Here is a 16,933-nt window from a genome sequence, read left to right on the forward strand (position 1 = left end):
AAGCTCACCTAAATGCAGAAAGTGATTTGTGCACATGGCCCAGAAGCAAATGTGTGGTGATGCCAAATAAACAAATCAATGAACCCCACTCACACCAAATCTAACTACAACATCCACCCCCACATTAAGTAAGCACAAATCATACACTTACCCAGCCAATGAGCAGCACCTCCTCTTTGCTAAAGAGGGACCTCGCTATGCCCACCTAGAGGGAGATCCTGACCAGCACAGGAACTTCCGGGTGATTACAATGACTCATTTCCAGGTCAGAAGGTGAAACCATGCTCTTTTGATAATTTTTTTTGAGCGCAGCTGCAAATATTTGATCGCAACCACAATTAGAATTTTCTATTTTTTGTTTATTTGCAGATATGCAAATCTGTATTTCTACATATAACGATATTTGAAGGCAAACTTAAGGGAGTTTGATAAGAAATGGGGTCCCTGGGATTGCAGCAGGTGAATTACAAGAACAAAGGCCCAGTTTAAGCCCTGGTTCACACTGACAGCAGGAGGAAATCATGTGAGTTCAGCTGAACTCGCACAATTTCATTCCCGCATGTCAGTCCAGATTGCGGGGGGGAATTACAGAGACATCTGGCGATGTCGCCAAAAGTAGTACAGAAACTACTTTTGGAAATTGCCGCAATTAGGATGGTGCAATTGCCGCCGATTTGACATGTCAAATCGCACCAATGTGAACCAGGGCTGACACATACAACATCCACCAGCTGAATTCATTACCTGCAATTCTCCACAGCTGTTATATACAAAGACTCCACCTAAACCCCTTTATCATTTACTTGCAGGTATGCTGAAAAGACTTTTTTGGTGCACAATTATATCTTATAATTTCTATGGGTAGAAGATATTGCACTTCCCCAAAACCACCACCCCCAAAATGAATTACAATAAAAGAGAAACAAACAAGCTCAATAATGTACTTAGCAATTGGGGTTTAAGGGCCCTGCTCATAGGAGCTTAAAATCTGAAAATTTGTCTAAACCTTAGAGCAGACACAGTTTTACTTTCAGTGTATAATGGGTAACAAATTTGATAGTACAACTACTCACCTACCAACCCACATCACATTTTTATCTGCAAGATTATAGAAACATACTTAACTGTAATTCTTACAAAGCATTCCAACATAATATTAAAAAAGGCACATATTCAAAATATAACACCCACCACCACCCCAAAAGCCACACACATACATTGGTAGCCATGTTCTGCTGGAAGCTGCATTTCTGTGTACATGATTAAGCAATAAGGTCAAAGAGTAGAAGGTCAGCAGATGCTCCCAAACCATGAATGCATGGTTATACAGGAACAATACACACACAACATTGACAGCATGGCCACATAAACCCACTTTTGATGGAAATAATGCACAAGAATTTCAGCAAACAAACAGCTCTAGTGGGGCATTTGCCATTATGCACAATATCATTCCTTTTCTCTGCTCCCCCCCAAATCACAGCAAAATATCCGGCCTTCTCAGACCAAACAACCCCCCCCCCCCACTGCTATACTTTATATAAGATAGGTTGTATTGTTAGCACACTGACACACGCCCAATAGAAGTACACGCCCACCAGTATCTTTCAATCTGTCTCTTCATGTATGTCTAAAGTGATTGCACCTGATGAGCAGGAACACATAATGTTATTTGCAACTGTGTTAGCCCTTGGCTATGTGCATCAAATCTTCACCTACAGTCCAAAGATCGAAGTCCATTTGCGTGCACATAAACAAAGCAACAGTTTTCTAAGCATATGTACCTGTGCAGTGTAAACCCTACAATTTTAAATGCTCAAGTACCTGGGCATGATTAGTGCTAACAAACATTAACATCAGTTGGCTGGCTGCAATAAGCTTTCAATCTAAAGTCCAAAACTAACTTTCTTAAACTAGAGATAATTTTGACAGGAGACAAATAAAATGCCAGCACATCTTTGGATTGTGGTGAGAAACCCACACATGCGTTAACATGGTGGGGAATTGAACCAGCAACCCCAGTGCTGCTAGACAGAATTGCTACCTACTTAGCCAGTGGGCAGCTTCACACATGTAGGCTGCATCTCTGTGGTGTGAAGCAGCCCTAAGTCCATAGCCAGGCTCAGTGTCACAAGCAATATACAATATATTGTCCTAAGTATTGGGACACATGCCTTTATATGCACATGAACTGTAATGGCATCCCAGTCTCAGTCCCTAGGTTCAAAATTCATCTGGCCCACCCTTTGAGGCTATAACAGCTTCAACTCTTCTGGGAAGGCTGTTCACAAGGTTTAGATGTATGTCTATGGGAATGTTTGACCATTCTTCCAGAAGTAAATTTGTGAGGTCAGGCACTGATGTTGGACAAGAAGGCCTGGCTTACAGTCTACGATCGAATTCATTCACAAGGTGTTCTGTTTAGATGTGTGCACCACGGGAAATTTTGTTTAGTTTCGGTTCGTTGTCATTCGTAAAATACATAATTTCGTTACATTCGTTATATTATATATTATATTTTGTTATATTCGTTATGTTACGTTAATTCGTTTTCGGATAATTCGTTATTATTCATAAAGTGTCGATATTCGTTATACTGAATCTCGAATCATGTTGAATTCATTAGTTATATCCGCTATAATTTCTTTCATATTAGTTGAAATTCGATATTTATGTATGTATATCCTGATAATGAGTCATAGTTTGGAAAGTCGTTTTTTTATTGAATCTATTAACACACACAATGACAATATCTCTTCTCCTCTGCTCAAATACAATACAACACCCTTCTCACTCAGCTCTCAGGAATGCACTTTGCCAGTAATCCAACCTCCAGCACAAAATTAATCAGCTGATTGGACTGTAAGATTTACTTTGAGTTGACCTTTTGTTTCATTAGATCTTTACTGAATTACCAAATCATGTTGAATTCATTCGTTATATTCGCTATAATTTCTTTCGTATTAGTTGAAATTTGTTATTTTTTTATTCGGATGCATCCGAATGTCCGAAAGATGCGAAATTCGGACGAATTTCGATTCAATACGAAACAGGTTGCGCATGTCTAGTTCTGTTGTGTTGAGGTCAGGCCAGTCAAGTTCCTCCACTCCAAACTCACTCATCCATGTCTTCATGGACCTTTCTTTGTGCACTGGTCTAAATCATTTGGTGGAGGGGGGTTATGATGTGGGGTTTGGCCTCTTAGTTCCAGTAAAGGGAACTCTTAAGGCATCAGCATACATTTTGGACAATTTTGGACAATTGGACATTTTGGACAATTTCATGCTCCCAACTTTGTGGGAACAGTTTGGGGATGACCCCTTCCTCTTCTAACATGACTGCGCACCAGTACACAAAGCAAGGTCTATAAAGACATGGATGAGGGAGTTTGGGGTGGAGGAACTTGACTGGCCTGCACAGAGTCTTGACCTCAACCTGATAGAACACCTTTTGGCTGAATTAGAGCAGAGACTGCGAGCCAGGCCTTCTCATCCAACATCAGTGCCTGGCCTCACAAATGCATTTCTGGAAGAATGGTCAAACATTCCAATAGACACACTAAACCTTGTGGACAGCCTTCCCAGCCTTCCCAGAAGCTGTTATAGCTGCAAAGGGTGAGCCAAATCAAATTTTAACCCTACGGACTAAGACTGGGCTGCCATTAAAGTTCATGTGTGTTTAAAGGAAGGCATCCCAATACTTTTGCCTAGATAGTGTATCTGGCAAGATTTACAGTTGTGGTGGAACCATCCTACACATAAATGCTACATTTAGACATAGTGTCTAAATGAGTCAGGAGTTATGTTTAACAACATAGGGAGATGAGACAACTTCTCTACATGAAGCAGCATGTCTGGGATTCAAACCCAGATCCTCAGAGATGCTAAGCACAAGTTCTAACCTCTAAGCCACAGAGCTGCCACATGTGGAAACCTCCTACACATAAATACACATAAATACTGCATTTCTTTGGACATGTAGGTGGTGGAATTACATTACTCAAGAGTTATTCTTCTTTATTTATTCTGTGATATTTGGTGGTTTTTAGTTGGCGAGTGTAGAATAGTGATGTTACCCTCTAATTTTTATGAATTACATTTTGATTTCTGATGTTGGTACACATATCTCATTTTTTGGGCTCAAATTATGATCATTTGGAAATAATAAAAAAACACACAAAATTGTGACCCATTTTAAATTTGCATCAGCAATAGTATTGTTTGTGATTTGTAAAGACACCTGTGTGAATTTGGGTAAAGATTTTTGTGAGATGGGGAGTAACAAGTGAAAGTGACAGAGAAAAATATATTTTATCAAAACATCAAAACATTCAACATTCTAGCATTCTTAAAAACAAAATAGTTGAAGTAGAATCAACATTGTTGCAAAGGAAATTTTATTTCAGAGAAAGATACATTTCATATCAACATTAAAAATATTTATTTAGGGAAGTTACAATTGTACCATTAGAATCAATGGCTGAAATTTGCAATGGGCTACATAACTCTAATTTTCAATCCCAAAAAACGCTCTTTAACCCAGCGCTCATTTTGGTATTTATTATAGCGCCCTGTAAAAAAGCCATGGGAGCTAAAATCAGAGTAGTTTGCAAGTCTGAGCATACTCAGTTGTGTTGGCACCTAGTTGTACAGAGACGGTGAATTTATCTTTTAAAGATATTTCAGTGTAGAAATCATTTTTTCACACAGTTTAAAAGCAGATTATCTTTAAACAATATACCACATATTTCAGAACCATTTAGGCAATGCACTAAACATTATTTCTATGTGCATTACTCCAGGTTTTAGCAGAGTAAGGGTTTGGGCACTATTTGTTTTCAAGGAACTATAGTAAATTTGATTTTGGGAGTATTTTTTCACCAGTGCTATAGTGAATAATATTTTAGCGCTAATTTGCTGCAATTTGCGATAATTAGCTCAGCACCGCTATAGTTAACGACCCCCTATGTGGGCTAAATGAAAAAGAAAACATCACCTTATTAGTTTTCCTTTTACAAAGATGTATTGATTTATAAATACAACATGAATAGAATTTATCGAATATGAATACACTGCATCAAGTACATAATAATAGTTTAATTGCATGAAAAAATACATTTTTATATTAAACCCATCCAGATTTTTTTATGTAAAGTGCAAAGTATTACTCACTTTATCAAAAAGTGATGATGTCATCACACCACGCATTGTAACTTTACAACATACATAACTAAACCTTCAGAATTATGTTTCTTTCTTACATCACATTATATCATGGTCTTTAAACTATACTACAAAACAGATTGTGTGCTATACTGTATTTAAAAAGGTATCACTCCAAATAACGCAATATGTATTTAAGTATTTTAAAAGTGAATTTCAAATTAATTATCTAAAGCCGACAAAAACATTTTCACATGAAAACACATAGGGGTCTATTGATAAAAAAAATTGCTGTATAAATGTTAGAGCATTTGCATAGCCTTCATGCATAATCCCCATAATGTGTCTAATTAGTTTATTTCCCATGATTGTCAGCTCGATCTGGTGGCCACAACGGGGATTTTTTAAAAATAGACCCTAGGTGGCAGACAGGGGGAGGAGCCTGATCATGGCACCAGCACTGAGCTTGTGCTAGGAGCGCCAGGAAACCCTACCCTGAGTATGTAAGGAAAGAGGAACTTTCCCTATTTTTCCTTAACAGGCCAATGGGTATCTGGTGGCCCTGTGAGGTCTGGACGGAGGAGGAGAGGAGAGCCGAGACAGCTGGACAGGCGTACCTGTGGGGGAGGTCCGGTCCCAGCTTGAAGACGAGTCACTGACGTTGTGCGTGCAGCCCAAAGAAGATCGATTGGACTCGGCAAGAGCTCAGTGGGACATGATGGGATTCGGCTGTGCTCGGCCATCTTCAGAGAGGCTCAGTGGCAACCAGCAAAAAACGTTGGTGCTGAAGCAAGCCGAAATTGTACTGCCTGGGAGCCAGCGAAGGAGGGGAGATCAGCTGTGGCAGTGCGGAGAGACCAGCGTGGTGACCATAAAGAGGGGACAGAGGAAAATAAGCTTGAGATTTGGAAATATAAAACTGAGGGAGTGGAGATGGAGATTAAACATCACTGAATAAGTCTATATCTGAAAAGGTCACCCCCCCATATTCACAGGAGTGGTGAGTTATCTTTCCTTTTTTCTACTTGTTGTCCCCTGGTGGCATACATAAACTGTGGACATTTTTTTTTTTTTTTTTTTGCGATGAGGGGGAAACCAGCTAAAGGAGGTGGAACTATAAAATCACCTAGCCCCGGGACAATAAGTATGGGGTTGATTTACTAAAGACAAAAAGACTGTGCACTTCGCAAAGTGCAATTGCACTCTGCAAGTGCAGTTGCTCCAGAGCTTAGTAAATGAGGTGAAGCTTCACTTTGCAAAGATTACACAATCACATGCAAGGAAAATTTAAAAAAATGCATTTTTGCTTGCATATGATTGGATGATGGAACTCAGCAGAGCTTTTGCTCATTTATTATGCTTTGGAGCAACTGCTCTTACAAAGTGCAACTGCACTTTGCAAAGTGCACAGTCTATATGCCTTTAGTAAATCAACCCCTATATGTCCCAACAAGGGAACAATGAGAAACTGGTCACTTAAAAACAATTGGGAGCCTGAGGAAAACAAGTGGCAAGAAATACTAAAAATGGACAAAACAGGACATCGGGGGGATGACCATGCTTAATGAATAAAAGATAGACCTAAAGATTGAAAGATATTTCTGAAACTTACTCAGGAATTATGGAAGAGTAAAGCATAAAAACCAACTACCCACAAAAGTAGAAATGGTGGACATGTATGCAAAATTAGAACTATCTCTGAAAACTGATATGGCAACATTTCATAAAGACCTAGGCCAGACGCTGACACATGTGAAAGATTCAGAAAAGAGACTGGACATTCACACTCAAATGATAAAAGAATTAAAAGAGGAAATGAAAACATTTCAAATTGAACAAAGGAACATGGCATACAAATTAGAAGTCCAGGAAAATAGAAGCAGAAAGAAAAACCTACAAAATAGAGGTATTCCAGAAATATAACAAAAAGAAGATCTAACAGAAGTAATAAAAAGAATATTTAACCCTCTGTTAGAGAGCCCAACAACAGAAGCCCTAAAAATAGAAAGAGTTCACAGGATCAGAAGACCACAAAATGTAGCTACAGGTACCCCAAGAGACACAATAGTGAGGTTTCAGCACTATGAAGAAAAGACACATATGGAGAAACACAATAGTGAGGTTTCAGCACTATGAAGAAAAGACACATATGGAGGGTGCATCACCACTAATGTTTGAGGAGGTGAGCCTTCAGATTTTTTCTGATCTAGCACCTGGTACACTGGAAAGAAGGAGACACCTCAAACCACTCCTAGAACAGATGTATCTAAATCAGTGGTTCTCAACTCCTGTCCTCGGGACCCACTAACAGGCCAGATTTTAAGTATTACCTTGGGGAAATGCAGACTAGAATACTGCAATCACTGAGCAGCAAATTATATCACCTGTGATGTATTTCAGTTATCTTGAAAATCTTGCTTGTTCATGGTCCTGAGGACAGGAGTTGAGAACCACTGGTCTAAATGATATACAATACAATTGGGGTTTCCTCGCCTGCTTGGTAGCCCAAAAGAATGGACGTCCCAGAAGAGTTGCAGGACTTTTGTCCAAAATTATGCTGCATACACACGGAATTTCCTTCAAAAAAAGTGTGATGGGAGTTTTTGGTCCGATATTCCGACCGTGTGTAGGCTCCATCCAACTTTTCCTGTCTGAATTTCCGCCAGCAAAAGATTGAGAGCTGGTTCTCTATTTTTCCAACGAAAAAAGTTCTTGGCGGAAATTCAATTTGTCTGTATGCAATTCCGACGCACAAAAAAACACGCATGCTCAGAAACAATTTGACGCATGCTTGGAAGCATTGAACTTCATTTTCTCGGCTTGTCGTGGTGTGTTGTACGTCACCGCGTTCTTGACGGTCGAAAGTTCAGAGAACTTTTGTGTGACCGTGTGTATGCAAGACAAGCTTGAGCAGAATTCCGTCGGAAAAACCATCCAAGATTTTACCGACGGAAATTCCGCTCGTGTGTACGGGGCATTAGAACTTCCCTTGATGGACATTCCCATTTGGTTGTATAAAATGGAAACAGAGCTACAAATAGAATAAGATCAATGGTAATTAGTCCCTATGAAGAGCATGATATCAAAGAGACATTACAAAGGGGATATTAAAAGAGTGTGAAATGCAAGAACCAGATATTATAAAGGCATAGAGGAAAGGGGGGAAAGAAAAGTAAATTTTGGGAAAGATTATATTTTAACAAAGGTATGGGAATCTCTCTGTCTCTAGTTCCTCTTGAACCTTTTTTTGCTGACCCCCTGCTAACCAATGTAAGGAAGTATCACAGCATCTGGGCTTGTCAGGAGACAAGCGGGGAGGGGAGTTGTGAAAGTAGCAATGGGAAAAGAGAGAGAACTTAACATGACAACATTAAAATGATATATATATAAATTAAATAATATTTCGCAAGTGTAGCTTTTTTACAGAAGACAAATATATCACACGATACAAAAATTTAACTATACTCAAAACACCATCCGATATGGTACTACAGAGATTCTACGACTAAAAGAGCGAAAGGGGTAGCAATAGGATTTGCAAGAGATGTAAAGTTTTCCTTAGAAGAGAGCATGGTAGACCCTGTAAGAAGGTTCATGTTTTTATAGGGAAAGTTACAGGACATAGAATGCACCTTGGCCATTATATATTGCCAAATATGAGTCCCGATGGCTTACCGAAAAGAAGTTTTGGGGAGGTTATCAGTTTTTAAAAAAGGTAAGGTAATTCTGGCAGATTTTAATTACTGTATGGATCCAGGGGTGGATAGCTCACCACATGCACTGGGGAATGAAAACCATCAGCTTAAGAAAGTGAAGAAAAAACTGTACCAATCTCAGATGGTGAATATATGGCGTTTACAGCATCCGAGTATAAGAGATTATACATTTTATTCCCCAGTGCACAGAACATACTCTAGATTAGATTACATAATGGTAGATCATAGATGGCTGGACTGAGTAGTGAAAACATCTATAGAAATAATTCCCTATCAGACCATGCCCCAGTAATCTTGAAGATGAAGATAATGGAAACCCAGAACAGGACAGGTACTTGGAGGTTAAATAAGAAACTGATACGGGATAAAGAAGTGGAAGATAAAATTTAAAAATAGTTACAACTATACTTGCTGTTGAATGAAACCCCAGAAATGTCGGAGTCTACGATATGGAATATTTTTATTGGAGCAAAAAATAAAATAAAGAAAGAGAGGATAAGTAATATGAGAACATTAATAACATAAATATTTAACATAAAGAGTTGGAACAACAAATTAAAAAGAGAGTAGATCCAGAAACACAACATGCTCTAACGTTAAAAAGAGGCGAGTTAAAGGGGTAATGGATCAGGAAACAAGACAAGTCTTCAGTAGTGTAGCCATAGATCGCTATCAATGGGGAAACAAACCAGGGAAACACCTAGCTAGAATACAAAAAAAATAGAAAAGCAGTACATTTTATAGGAAAAAATAAAAATAATAAAGGAGAAATGGTATATTCAACATCGAAAATTGCCAAAGTATTCCAAAGTTATTATAGTGCCTTGTATTCAGTAAGGCAAGACAGATCACAAGAAGAGGAGTTAAAAAAAAGGGAAAAATACAAGAATATCTTAGGGAGGCAAATCTCCCAAAAGTATTAGCGGAAAAACTCCAAGCACTAGAGGAATCAATAACCCAAAAATAAATTAAATTAGCATTAAAAAATACAGCAAGTGGAAAGAGTCCAGTACCTGATGGGTTTACAATCCGTTACTATAAAAAATTCCATGGGCAACTAGTACCAAAATGATGTTCATACAGTACATGAATGGGTTGGGAGAAGGAAAGGAAATGAGGAAAGAATCATTACAGGCCTATGTTAGAGTCATACCAAAAGAAGGAAAAGATGCTACCCTGTGCTTAAGTTATAGACCAATAGCATTTTTTAAATGTAGATACAAAGTTATACGCAAAGGTCTTAACCACCAGGTGAAAAGAGCTGTTACCAGAATGCATCCATGCAGATCATAACGAACATTACTTTTAATGCAAAAATCAGGAAATGAAAAGTCGACAGCACTACTCCTGTCAATAGATGCTGAAAAAGCGTTTGACAGGGTAGACTGGGGATTTATGATGAACATAATAGAAACTCTAGGACTAGGCCCAAAGATGACCAAATGGATTAAAACATTATATAACTACCCAACAGCTTCAGTAAAGGTTAATGGGAGCTTATCTCCATCATTTGAGATGTATAACGGAATAAGACAGGGGTGTCTGCTCTCACCCCTCCTGTTTGTATTGTCATTAAAAACATTAATGGCAACTATACGAAATAGTGCAGATATAGAAGGGGTGAAGATCAGAGATGAGGGGCATAAATTAGCTGCATATGCAAATGATGTTCTACATATCCAACCCTAGAATAACCCTGCTAAATTTAATAAAAGAAATGAAAAGATATGGAGAGCTTTCAAATTGAAAGCGGAGTTCCACCCATTTAAAAGTCAGCAGCTACAAAAAGTGTAGCTGCTGACTTTTAATAATCAGACACTCACCTGTCCCATGGTCCAGCGATGCGGGTGCAGGAAGCCTAGCTCCTCTCCACCTCCTCTCCAAGGCGCCGGCATTCTAACTGTGGGCGCCCTGCTGTGGCTTCACAGCCAGGCACGCACTGTGCATATGCGAGCCATGCTGCACACTGTGAATGGCCGGGCATTTTTCTGGGACCTGTGACGTGTCCCCGAAGATTGCAGGGAGGGAGGGGAGAGAGTTGAACTTCCTTCCAGTGCCATGAAGCCAGGGGAGGAAGTGGAAGCTGGTGCCCGAAAAAACAGGGTATCCGCTCCTCCCCCAAAAAAATGACATACCAATTGTGACATGTCAGGGGGTCACCTGAACTTAAAGCGGAAGTTCCATTTTTGGGTGGAACTCCGCTTTAAAGATCAATCTGGTAAAATATGAAATTGTAGGTATAAACATGAATAAGACAGAAGAACCTGCCCTACAAAAAAAATTTCAATTTACATGGGGGAAAACATATATAAAATACCTTGGGATAAAATTAACACCATCTTTAAAGCATATACAATATAACAAGTAAATTATATCCTACTACTCAATGAGATTAAAACAGAAATTAAAACAATATCAACAGGACCACTCTCTTGGATGGAACGGATAAATATGGTAAAAATGGCGATATTAACGAAAATTTAAAAATTTCAAATGCTACCAATTTTATACCCCAGACTTATTTTAAGATATTAAAATCAATGAGCTGTAGAGAAAAGGGCGCTACCTTCGTATGCCTCTCTTCAATGCATTTCACAGTGTGGCTGAATGCTTCTGGTGAGCACAACTGAATATCTCACTTTGGGTGGAACACTTTGTTTTTGGTAGATTGGAGCACATTATTTCATCGACATAATGGTGTTGGAGATTTATAAGTGGGCCTGATCGAATTTTATAACCTTTAGTTTTATTGATATTTTATATTCACATTTTTCAATCCATGGACTAATTTAATTTATTTCATGCTTATTTGTTATGCACAGTCACCTGTTGATTGGTTACACATTTTTTACAGTTATTTGTTGATTGGATACAGATTTTTTATTATTGTGGCATATATATTTATATTATATTGGTAAGGTATTATAGTTCTCTACATCTCATTTGCACTTTAGTGGCTCACTAAATATGGAGCAGCAACCAATACAATATTATGCACTATAAGGCACAGTGTTGGTGCTCCCATTTCTTCTTCTATTATTAAAAACAGTGATATTAAGTATTAAGGTTCATATGGCAGAAAAAGAAATCGAGAATACAATTCTCAGTAAGGATAAAGCACAATGGGGATTGGCTGTACCATTTGCACATTTAAGTAAAAATATTTGGGTTCTACAACAATATAGAATGTTGGATGTAAATACACACAAACTGACAGGAAATGTGTTTAGGGTGTGGGATGCATTATATAAACAAAAAAAATGGGAATATAATTCACCGCTGATTGCACTCACAGAGACAAAAATAATTTTACCCAGAAACAGGACACAATTTGGGGGATGGATTAAAAAAATGCACAGTTAAAAGATATAATGAAAAAAGGGAAATATGTTCATATCAGGAATTGAAACACATGAGGGAATTAATGTCTTTGAAAGAGTAAAGTTAAGACATTTTTCAACAACATTACCTCAACCTATTAGATCAGAAGAGGACTTCCATCCTTTTGAACGTCTGGGTAATTCACAGACAGATTCAAAACATCATATCTCACAGATTATTAAAATACTCACGGAGAGCACGGATCTGAGAATACCGCGATTCATTGAAAGATGGGAGCATGAACTGGGAACACGGTTGAAAGTGCGACAATTAAATAAAGTGCTGGAAACGGTCTACATTTTTGCCGTGGATAATAATACAATAGAAATAAATTATAAATGCCTGGCCAGGTGGTATATAACCCCCGTCAAAGCACAAAAATACCAACCAGAGAAATCCTCACTGTGCTGGAGGGGGTGTAAGTTGAAGGGTACTATGGCACACATATGGTGGGAGTGTCCAAAGATACGGGACTATTGGCAAAAGGTACGACAATATATAGGGGAAATTGCAGATATGGATATTACAGATGATCCATGGCGTTATTTATTCCATAATACAAAAAATACAATAAAACAATATAAGAATATGATAGTGCCATACCTGATAATGCAGCAAAAGGGGCAATACCAAGAAAATGGTTAGATCTGGAGAGTCCCACAATGAGGGAATGGTTTAAAAGAATTGAATACATATAAAAAATTGAATATTTGATAAATAGTAGAGATGACCAGATGGAGAGGTTCTCCACTATCTGGGAAAAATGGGTAGAGTTTAGGAAAACGAGGAAATACACATAACTATGGGGTAAATGGAGACTCAAGGGGAAGGGAGTAGGGCAGGGAGAAGAGGTAGGATAGAAGGGGAGGGAGGAAAGGGGGGAGGGGAAATGGTGTATTTTAGTTTTTTTTTGCTTTTGTTTGAATGTTTGACATTTGACAGTTTGTTAATTTTTCTATTTGGAAAACCAAATAAAGGAAAGTAAATAAAAAAAAAAATAGACCCCAGGGTGAGCCTTTTCTAAAGGTCCATGTTCAGACTGCTTATGGTCTCCTGGTTTAGATACTCTTATACAATTATTGTATATTGTATAATATTGTGCAAGCATGAACCATTGTTATCACTCTCCAGAAGGGATGCGCTCAAGGTTCAGTCCAAACACAAATTCAGATTTAATTTTGGCTGTTTGGACGTTTGTCCAAATGCCAGACTTTTTTACTCATTTAGCAGGCTCTGACCGTCATATATTTCTGATGATACCTGTATATTATAATGATATTTCTACTGCAACTACATATGACAGCTTCCTTCTTATAAGTGGTTAACAAGGAAGCGGGGGGGGGGGGGGGGGGGGATTGACAGCAGGCATTGTTCATTGTGATTGACATGGATTTGCATTGCTGGACAATGTGATTGATTGTGGATTATTTTAATTTTTTTAAATAAAGGACTTATCAAAAAGTGTGTATATTTAATTTACAGTTTACTTTTTTTATGAGTAGGGGTATAAGTATGAGTAGTGGCCTGTGCCACACACTCACCCTCCCCCCTCTTTTACTGACCAACTGAGCTGCATGATTGAATAAAGGTCTGGTAAGGATTGCAAGGGGGACTTCATGTGTTTTTTGCATGTGCTTCTCTCAAACAATTCATACCAGACCCTCATCAAGGCTAAGGGACTGGTATGTGTTTTTAGAGAACAGCGGGACATGATTTTTTTTTTTCTGGGTCCCGCATTCAAATCTATACCAGACTATCATCCAGGATAAGACCAAATTGAACCACCCTTCTCAAGATTAACTGTAGATTTAAGTTTTTTTGGGGACTTTTCATGGGTTTTTTTTTTTGTCTTTTGTTTGAAGTCGATGGACATATGTCTTTATCAAGTCTATGTAGCCTGTCATCAGAGAAATATGGAGGCTGCCAATGCTGATCATTGTTTTTAGAGTGCTAGTTAGCTAGTTATCTGAATTTAATGCTTTTTGGGGGGGATTTACTATAACTGGCGCGCACAGAATCTGGTGCTGCTGTGCATAGTAACCAATCTACCACCAAACAAGCATGAACAAGGCCTCATGCACCCTGGATGCTTTTGGACATTTTTAAAGCAGCTGTTTTTGGCTTCAGACGTTTTTTCTACAGTCAATAAACTCCCCATCATGTTATCCTATGTGTCCATGCACACATAGGCTGTTATCAGCAGTTTTTGGCTGGGGCGTTTTTTGGCTTTAAAAAAAAAAAAAAAAAAAAAACTAGTGGGTTCTGTGAGGAGTTTATTAGCTGTAAAAATGCTCTATCATCAAAAAACGCTGGTAAACGCTGATAAACACTCAAAAGCATGGCTCACCAGTGTTTTTTGACGTTTTTGATCCATTGAAAAAAAAAATAATATTTTTTTTGTCAAATAGTATGCTAGAAAACACTAACGCAGAAAAACACTAAAAAAAGATAATAAACGCTAAAAACGATATTGCAAAAACGTTGAAAAACTCACTACAAAGCTACTGGCGTTTTTCTTACATTATACTAACGTCCAGTGTACATGAGGCCTAAAACCTAGAATCCGATTGTTTGCTATGCACAACTGCACCAGATTCTGTTTGCACCAGTTTTAGTAATCCCCCCCCCCTTGTGTCATACACTCAGAAGAAACATGCAGCCAATAAGAAAATGTTAGAAATCCTAACTTCTTTGCTGGTTCGAGGTCAGTTTTGATGCCAAAGCATCAAAAAGTGAGCCAGACAACTGGCATTTTCAGAATGAGAGGTCATCAATGGAAACCTACATAGTTCTATTGTGACAGATTACCTCTCATATTGGGGTTTATTTACTAAAAGGGTAGTACATGTTTACAATCAAAATAAGATTTTACTCTACAAAATGCATGTATCTTAGTAAATGAGGTAAAAAGTGAAAATTTGCTTTGTAAAGAATACTTAGTTGTGTGGAGGAAAAAACAAATAAAAAATAGGATTCTTACTTGTACATGATTGGATGAATAAAGTCGGCACAAATTCACCACACATTAGGCTAAGATATTTTTCTTGTTGCAAAGTGAATTTAAACTTGGATTTACCAAACTCATTAAGATAAGTGAAAATCTATTTTTCAAGGTGAATATTCACTTTGAATGTGAACATGCTTTTCTCCTTTAGTAAATCAGAGTCTGGCATCACCAAAAATATCTCCACCAGAGCCAAAAAGAGCAGTAATCTGACAAAGGTTCTAACTTTTTCCAACTAAAGCCTAGTACACACTATCAGCGTCTTTTTTGTTCAACCCAGCGGGTTGAAAGAAAAAGAAAACTGACAGCTCCGGTCGGAGCCGCTGTACTAACGATCCGCTCTCAGCCATTGGCTGAGAGCGCTGATCGGGAGACGGTCGGCCGCTGGTTTTTCAGCGTGCACATCCGACAAAAGCCAGCCGAATGGTCGCTAATGTCGGACCAGCTGCCCATACACACGGCCGAATGTCGGACGTTTTTTATTGAACGGGCCGATATCTTCTGACATTCAGCCTGTGTGTTCTAGGCTTAAGCGGTTTGAACGAAGTAAACATGATAGTGTGTACCAGGCTTTAAACTAGAAAGAAATTGTCTAAACCAAAGCTTAACTATCATTTAAGTGAAAAGTAGGTTATCCATCTCTGCTCAAAATAAAGAAATCTGTTTTGGGTGGAGTCTCTTTTGCAAAAGTAAAGCAGCATGTAGTTAATTTGACATGTATAAGGTTTTATCCTTCAGTCTAATACAGTACATAAAATGGTGCAATTTGAAGTAGTCATAAACATATACAATACAGAGGCATCCAAATACCATAACAATGTCATAAAGACAGCAGATTGTCACTTTGTGTTAATGACATAACTGCAGTTCTGTGTCTTTTGCTCTGCCTTCAACAAAATACAAGTTAAACACCGGGAACATCTGTATCTGTAAAACAATGACATAATATTTATTAGAAACACACTTCTCATAACATTATAGTATTCTAAGCATATTAAAGGGGATATAGAGTATTTTAATACATTTTAATTATTGTATAATATGTGCAGGAATAAAAGATCATTGTATAAACTTATGACCAAAACCAATATAGTCTTCCTCTAAAACCCAAATTCTGCCAACCTTAACCCTAACCTTAAAGTGTAACCAGTTGCCTGTTTTTTTATTGCTGTGCCCCTAAATTTTGAGGGGTCGCCAGAACAGGAACAGAGGGGAAATCTTCCAATGTTGACACCAGTTCTTGTGACCCTGGATAATACTGGGGATTTCCTTCACTTCATTGGGATTTCCTTTTACTTATTGTTGTAGCTATGGGACATAAAATGAAGGGAAATCCCCCTAATGGAACAGAGATGGCAACACCTGACAGGGGTTATACCCTATCCAAAACAAAAAAAACAGAAATTGTCTTCAGCTTTACTTGAATCCTTTGGAGTGAACAGACAAATATAAACCTCTATAAAAATGTTATTGCCATCTGTGTCTCTGTTTGGGAGATCAGAGCAAGAAGAGAGGGGAAATATCCCTAAACGGGGGAGGACTAGAACCTATATCTGTTCATCTTTTATATCTCAAGTGGGAAGGTTCCCCCCTTTCCTCCTGTCTGGGTGATCACTGTCAGACCGGGTCAAGGATCTAACCCTTCCTACTATTTACAAAAATGCTTTCGC

At 38.3% G+C, this 16,933-nt stretch overlaps 1 protein-coding gene across 1 annotated transcript in view; it reads right to left on the reverse strand.

Moving 5' to 3' along the window:
- Positions 1-16,933, reverse strand: part of LOC141133979 (uncharacterized) — a 145,053-nt gene that overhangs the window by 25,017 nt on the left and 103,103 nt on the right. The window lies entirely within an intron of this gene.

This window comes from Aquarana catesbeiana, linkage group LG03 (assembly GCF_042186555.1).
Source record: "Aquarana catesbeiana isolate 2022-GZ linkage group LG03, ASM4218655v1, whole genome shotgun sequence".
NCBI classification, from domain to species: domain Eukaryota; kingdom Metazoa; phylum Chordata; class Amphibia; order Anura; family Ranidae; genus Aquarana; species Aquarana catesbeiana.